Consider the following 8,242-nt stretch of genomic DNA (forward strand, 5'->3'; position numbering starts at 1 on the left):
AAAAAAAAAACAGGAGGCAGATGAGAAGAAGGCCTGGGCCTCTGTCCCTCTGTCCTCCCACCTCTGCCCATGCCTCTCACTGGCCACACCCAACCAGAAGCTGCCAGGAAGGGGAGCCAAGAGGTGCAGCCCCAGGGCTTGGTCTCTGGGGACACGGAGGGGCAGAGGAGGGCTGCGGTGGATGAGAACCAGGGGTAAGCAGCCCTCCTGCTCCGCTAGGCTCTGCCGCCAGCTGGCTCTTTCCTTCGGCACGCCATCAGGATTTTGTTTTCCTTGTCTAAAAATGAACCGTAAAATGAAAACCATCTCAAGGATGATCTCCACCATCCATTTCCACTTTAATAATCTGTGGTTTTAGATAGAGACATAAAAATAGGAATAGATGGATCTAGACACGTACAATGTACCCAGCGCACGGCACAGCCATATGTTTGTTTTCTGTAAATATATGTAATACTGTAAAGTCGCGGCTTCCTAGGCATCCTCGTGTATAAATACGCCGGCTGGGTTTCCCCCGGTACACATAAATTAAAGCCGACTTCCACAGAGCACGAGGAAAATCAGCCATCCACGGGTATTCCAGCATTCAGCCAGGCCAGATCTCCTCGGGGCTGGGGGTGGGGGCGACATTCAAACTTCCTTGTGATTTTAATCTTTCTGTGCACAGCTGTCGTGAAAAAATAATGAAGCTCGCAGAACAAACTGCACTGCGACATGACAGTCTTCTCTCCTGACAGGCTGTAAATATACTGGAGGGGAATGCAGACAATTGCAAACATCCACGCGAGGAAGAGGTTTTACAAAGATCAGTGGCAGCACGTGGCTCCCAGGGGAGAGGGAAGGAAATGCAGCCGCTCAGCGTGCGTCCCAGTTAGGGCCGCGGGATCTGACAGTCGCCAGCGCTGCTATTTCCATCTGTGTGATAGTCTAATAATACCTTTGAACAGAAAGAGACAGCCCTGGGTACCACACAGGGACCCGAGATGCACGTGAGGGCGTGAGGCACAGGTTCCGCTGTAAGGTGACATTCTCAATCCTTAACCCCGGGGCTGCTCCCTGGCTGGAGTTGCCTTCTGGACTCCGGCCACACTGGACACTTTTCTCCCTCCCCTTGCAGCCGCGGCGTGTCCATCCCTCCCGAGCCTAACATGTGCAGAGTGCTCTGCTGGAAGTGGAGCCACTGCACCCGGGGCTGGGACTTTGCTCTTATTCTGGGGGAAAGCCCCTGAGTGTGTCTCTAAGAAAATGAAGCTTTCTGCCTGCATGAGCCTAAGTCCTCGCCGGGACAGGAACACACCCCAGGAAGAGAGGCTTAGTCCCCCAAGAAGCTGGTGGCTGGAGAAAGTGAGATTTCAAATATTTGAAAAGTAGTTTTCCAGTGTAATGACCAATAGCGATGTCAGCCATGAACATTGCCATCAGAGAAGGTAACAGATTCAGAGGGAAAAATCAACCTAAAAGGGGAAGGATGGAATTTCCAAGAGAGTCCCTGGAAAGGTGGGTCCACTGCCGGCTCTTCCTACTGCAGAGAACCAATGCTCATCATGGGCACTGCGGCCAGGTTTCCAGACAATTATGACAGAAAATAATGACAGCTGTGAAAGGGACTGGCTGTTAGTTCTAAAATGAATGTCTACATGGAAATTTCTGGAAGAATTTTGTCTTCTTCTTCTATCTCTTAGTTCTACCTAAATTATTCACGTGTGTGTGTATTTTTTCAATAAAATACCACTCTTCTAAGACATTCAATCATTCCGCAGGCTCTGGTCCTCAGGGTTCCATTGAGAGGGTATTTGCCACAGAATAGTTTTCAGAGAATCTGTGATGTGTTTGCACCTATCACACAACCCTGAGACGGTCTGATGATGAGTTTACTTAGAATTTATAGCGTTAAAATAACTAAAACAAAAAGGCTATGACACAGGAGGAAAGGCCTCCCTCCAGGTGCTGAGAGGCACAGCTGGGGGCACCTGGCATGCTCAGCTTATAGTGGCAACTGATGACATCCAAACAGAGCAGAAGGCCCTGAGACCAGTTAGCTGAACAAGAGAATGGATTTGCTCTTGCAGGGGAAGATGTTGTGGGCATGGTGGCCTCCCCGGCTCTCCCTGTTTACAAGAGATTCTGCTGGCAGATCCCTTCTGGTTTCAACACCTTCCATCAGCCCCGGATGTTCTTCCAAAGAGAAGAAAGACAGCAGAGGCGGCCTCTGAAGGCCTCACTGACCTTGGATTTGGATATTTCCGGCATTCTCTCCACTACCTGGTGACTCAGGAATGCCACTTATGGGGGTGGAATTTGAGGCTTCCAAAAACCATGGTTTTGGAAACACTCCACCAACCTGTGACATCCGTGCTCTGAGATGCCCCTGGACTTTAGTTTCAGGCCCAAATGGCCCTCTTCATGCTCCATTCTTATTCCAACATCCTGGCTCCATCCTCTTTCCAAGCTCACAGGATCCAGCTTCTGACCTGATTCTGGGCCAGACACTACAACATCTTGGAACTAGAGTTCTAGGTCACCTGTCTTCCCTCATCTGCAGCTAATCTAACCAAGAAAATTCAATAATGTGAATTAGAAATGTTAAGTATATTGAATAAGAAAAAATCTGGTAAAAAATCAACAACAACAACAACAACAAAAGACTGCTGCAAAACCATCTTTGTGGTACATGAAAATTACCAATGTTCAAAATACTGTAAACTTCCACCCCCAACAAAATTGTCATTTTGTTGCTTGACCAATTTGCTTTCTATTGAATGGCTTTCAAGGCAATCGTTTTCCACTCTTTCCGTTTGTTACCCTGTCCCTCAGCCAAATCTTTTCACGCCTTTGTCGTGTCACACTTTCCCCAGAACACTGCCTCCCCACCCACCCAACTCCCTACATCTTCCCCACCACAAAGCACCCACCTATACCCACCCCACCCCAAGCTGGTAAGACACCTGACTGCATTCCTTCCTGTGACCTATGCCCCTGCACCTCTCCCCCAGTCCCACAACAAAAACTCCAACAGGTCTCCACTAAGCTACCTGCAGCAAGACCTATCCTACCACCTGTATGTTCAATGAATTATTTTATTTCTCTCACTTTGAGACCTTAACTCCCTCATTCAGCTGTACAGTTCTGAAGATAGCTGTAGAGAAATCACAACACCAGGGAGCCACCCATGCAGGGGCCTACACACAACATCCTTCATCCCACAAAACCCTTCCCAACTTGGAAGGCAGATTCCAGAATCAAGGCTTTCTGAAATTACATTGAGGTCAATCCCATGAGTCGTCACCATCTGATAGAGTTTTCTTCCCCTCTGGTCTGTGATTTTTATTTAGGTTTGGAATCCTTCTAACACAGATTGAAAGCCAGAGGGTAAAGTCACTGAGAAAGAGAGAGAGAAAACAGGATCACTGGGGTATCTTTGCCATAGAATTTCAGACACATAAACGACCCGGAGCATCATTGTCCACCTGCTGTCAGACGCACAGTTATCCTCACATCAGCTTCTACGGGAAGAACTGTGAGTGCAGGCGGGAACTCCTTTCCCATTTTAACACTTCCCGCTCTTGGATTCTTCATGCCTTACTTACTTTTCTCCATTTTACACTCAGAACGTCTTGGTTTCTCTTGGGGTTCCTCCCTCCTTTTAATAGACATTCTTTTTGTTCCCTTAGTTTGATATCTTTATTCTTTATTTCTACACATAAGTGGTGTTGCTGAAGATGATTTTACTTATTACCTACAAAAGCCCATCGGCTCACATGGAAGGGAGAATGTAGGGGAGGAACATGGGGATAGTCCATGTGATGGAAGGAGGGTTGACGGAGCCTAGCTTGGGGGAGTCAGGTGCACCTGAAACAACCAGCACCCAAACTCGGATGGCCATGTCCTACTCACTGTCCTCTCAGCCTCATCTCCGCTTCCCAGTCTCATTGACTCAGTCTGGGTTGGCTCCCCTGACAAGACTGGATACAGTGGCCAGCACCTACTAAAGTGGGCAGCTTGGGTCTCCCATCATCAGAGAGGCTCTGCCTTATAGCTGCAGGTGAAAGTCCTAGGGAGGTATGCGAGCAGCCTGGCTCAGGTCAGGTGCTCAGACAGGGCCAGTCAACCTTGGTCCTGACCCCTCTAACTACAGGGACTCAAGCCCACTCACACGCTGGAAAGGAAGTGCTGTCACCAAGAGAGACAGACAGACCAGACAGCAAGTCTTCCCTACGCAAGTGCACGTGTTATGGGATAATAATGAGAATAGCCAGGACCTAGTAAGGAATTTTGGCTGCCAAAGTGGGCCAGGTTCCCAGTGCAGACAATCGTGCCTTCCACCGGTACCATCAGATCTAGAATTACAGTTGTGTAGTATGAAAGGAAGAGTAGTAGCCCCCCAAAGATGTCCATGTCCTAATTCCCAGGACAGGGGAGTACATTATATTACAAGGAAGGAAATATAGTTGCCCATCAGCTGACTTGAGAGTAGAGAGATTATCCTAGACCATCTGAGTGTGCCTAATGTAATCACCAAGGTCTTGAATTGAGCAAAATTGAAATCAAATGAAATTGAAAGTGTGAAATTAAAGAGGCAGAGAAGTCAGGGTCAAGGTGACGTGACACGAGAAAGATATGATTGGACGATGCTGACTTTGAAGACACAAGAGGCCACAGGACCAGGAACGCTGACGGTCTGCAGGAGCCGGGGGAAGGGTAAGAGAACTGATTCTGCCCTGGAGGCCTCAGAAGGAAAGCAGCCCCCCCACCCCGACACCTCGCTCTTAGCCAGCGAGCCCCATTTTGGAATCCCTCTGTATAAATTCTGACTTCTAGAACTGTAAGGTAACAAATTTGTTTTGCTCTAAGCCTCTGAGCTATGATCATTTGTTATAGCAGCAGTAGGAAGGGAATACAAGCCATTCCATCTATACCTGTCCCAAAAAATCGTGTACACTGTAATTATATACAACCTTTATTTTTTTTTTTGTTAAAAATATATTTTAAAATACAAAAGAACAGAAACTAATGCACGCGGTGGTAGTACGGTTACAGAGGGGAGACTTTGGTTGAGGGAGGAGGGTCTTCATAGCAGATAGAGTTAGGGTCTTCATAGCAGGTAGAGCTCCCTTCTGCAGCCCTGGCCTCTGAATGAGGTTTGGAGGCCTGCACCCATAGGGTTGGGCTGGGCGCTCTCATGAAAGAACCCTGGGCAGAACGGAGTGTCGAGGAACTACCAACAAAGCCTGGCTCCGAACAGGGGTAGGCCCTCCTCCCACCTCTGATCTGAACTCACTTCCACTCTCGACTCACAAAGGGCCATCAGCTTTAGAAACATCTGGGGCAGCTCCTAGGATTGTACATGTCTCCCACATGTTGGAAACACTCAGCCAAGGAAGCTGAGAGGTCTCGAAGGCAGCAGTTGCCACCAGGTAGGCATCAGAGCAGAGCAGGAAAGTAAAGGAGGTGGGTGAACGTGCAGAAACACGGCAAAGAACCTCAGGAGATACTCAGGGAGCCCTTCCACGAAGCCAGTCTAAGGCCCAGGTTGAGAACCACTGGGACCATCCTTCCCTGCATCGTCCAGCTTGATAGGGCATGCCACGCCAGATAGAAGGGAAGCCGGGGCATGCTGAGACCATCACGGCACTCACCCTGCTGGGTTTTGCTTATTATGGCCTTGACCTCATGCCGAACTCCTGTACCCTGAGTATTTGATTACTGTCTCTTGACATTTACACATGGAGCTTAAATACTTGACCACCCTACCATTTGAATTGTGGTTCTCGCTAGCATTGCTCTAGGGAGATACTCCACCTTTCCAATACAATTGTCTGTCCTCAGACCCTGGCTTGCTGCCCCAGTTGCAGGCGAGCCCACCCCTCCCAGGAGATGGGGACTTGGAGTGATGAGCAGGCTTTGACCCACATTCCTGCCACTCACTCAATTCCTGGAGCTGTTAGAAGGAATGGGAAAAAATTCACCCAAATTTAAACCAGTCCGCAGCTTTCTTCTTCTCCAATAACAACTGATGGTACGAAAATGTCTAATTTTAATTTGATACACTTATCAGTATTTCTTAACTCTCATGAACCTATTCCAAACCTATTATGCAGAGACATAGATTAAAATACATCTCTATAATTTACAATGGTTAATCCTTCCTGAATCCAGCGCTGCAAGGCTGAACCTGGCTTTGTGATGTCAGAACCGATTAATGACACACAGCTAATACGTGTGCTGAGTATGAATATTGCAGTTCATTTCTGCAACTGCTCTACTCATGATTTTTACCAGAAGTCCTCCCCCGATGGTTTTCTTTTTCTCTCAGAGGAGGACTAGCCCAGCAAAGAAACCCACAGTCGTTGCTATCAGACACTTGGTTTGAATCCCAGGCCTGTAGGGTTTGGGCAAACAATTTACTATTTCTGAACTTCCTTATCTGCCCATGGGAATGTGATTATTTCCCTTTCAGGAATCATCAAGTAGTGAGACTTGAATGCTGGGAGTGTCTGCACCACGCCAAGGTCTGCACCCCCTGTGTTTCCACCTGGCATCTGGTCTATTTCCCACCTCCACTGGCCCGGATCCCACCCACTGGCTTTCCAAAAACCGAAGCAGACTCCTGGTGTGGCAGCCCTGCACTGTGCCTGGATCACTCCCAACCCACTCCCAGAAGGAAGGAATGTCCTGCCCATTACAGGGAGGTGGCATTTTCTCCCACCCCTCGATCACTGCCCTATAGATTCTACTTGAGATTTTATTCTACTTAGCGACTGACTAGCTGTAGAAGCTTACCTGAAATACATGAGGCTTTTCAGAAATTGTTATCTAAAAGGAAGTTTATACCATCCCAATATTTTCCATCCCAGTGTTTTTTCCCTCAAGAAAATAATTTCTCTTTATTGCTTTTCTTGATTACAAAAGCAATATAAGCTTGCTTTAGAAAATTCAAGGCATACACAGAAAATAAAAATTCCTGCCTGATCCTACTCTCCTCCCCCACCAGGAAAATCACACACTATTAAACCAGGTTGGGAGGGTTGGCTGGCTGCTTTCTTGCTTGTTTTAACACAGTTTAAGTTACTTTCAGGGGCGAGAGGTACCGAAACTTATTTTAGGCATCAAAAAATAGAAAACGACTTCTCCTTCTTTCTGCAGAGGTTACTCCCCGAAGGCCTGCATTCTCGGTTGTTTTGTTACTATTGCTGTTTCTATTCTTTCCTAGAATAGAAATATTTCCCTTATCCTGAATTTCAATTATCTATCCACTGGAAATTTTATTTCATAAAAATTGATCAGACTGAGAGTGGTGAAAGCAAAGACCATGTTGAAAGATGGTGAATGACTCGGCCCAACTCCATAAACGGTGTTTGAATGTGGGGTAAAAAAGACCAGAATGAATTAACGTGAAGGCCAAGACGACTTGGCCGCTCAGTGGCTCTGGTGCCAGTGAGATCGGCTGGAAGCTTCAGTACCTAAAAATAACAAAGCTGCTTTTCAAACCATAATGAGAGTCTACCTGGATGTCATTAAAGCTGGAAAGAAAAAAAATTTCTTCTGCCTCACAAACATCCTAAAACACTCCAGAGTCTCTAACTACAGGGAGACTGAGCTCATGGAATTTCAGCTCATGTAGCACAGAGGAAATATTGGGGTCTGACCCCTGACTTTACAAAAACTGAGCATCTTAACTTCAATTCTCTGTGTCCAAAATAAGTCATTTTGAAGGATAGCTTCAGTGGAGATAAAAAGATAAATAAAAAAAAAAGTCAGTTTTAAAGGTCACTTATCCTATATAGGCATAAACAAGATTAAAATCAGTCTTACATTATCAGATTTCTCAAAAGAAGGGAAAAGCCCATATTCTTACAGTCATTCGTTCATTTTAACAATTATTCTTAAGAAAAAATTATTGATCCGACCCTTTTGCTAGGCTCTGAAGAGTCCACAATCAATGAGAAGAGACAAACAGACAAACCCACGGGTACCACAAAGTACGCGCTGCCGTCCCGAGGGCTCAGGTGCAAGGTGGTGAGGACACCTGAAAGGAGGGTGCACACACTTGCACGCAGACCCCAGGGCACAGTGTCCCCCTAGGAATAGCCACGTGGTCCTCTCCAAATTAGTCTGCTTAGCAGCTTTTCATCTAGAAAAGGTAGAGGGGACTTGATTTGTGTGTTAGCATCCTAGAGTTGCTGTAACAAATACCACAAACTAGGTGGCTTCACCCGACAGTAAGTTACTGTCTCGCACTTGT

Source organism: Otolemur garnettii, unplaced genomic scaffold, assembly GCF_000181295.1.
Source record: "Otolemur garnettii isolate 467f Iridium unplaced genomic scaffold, OtoGar3 scaffold00133, whole genome shotgun sequence".
NCBI classification, from domain to species: Eukaryota; Metazoa; Chordata; class Mammalia; order Primates; family Galagidae; genus Otolemur; species Otolemur garnettii.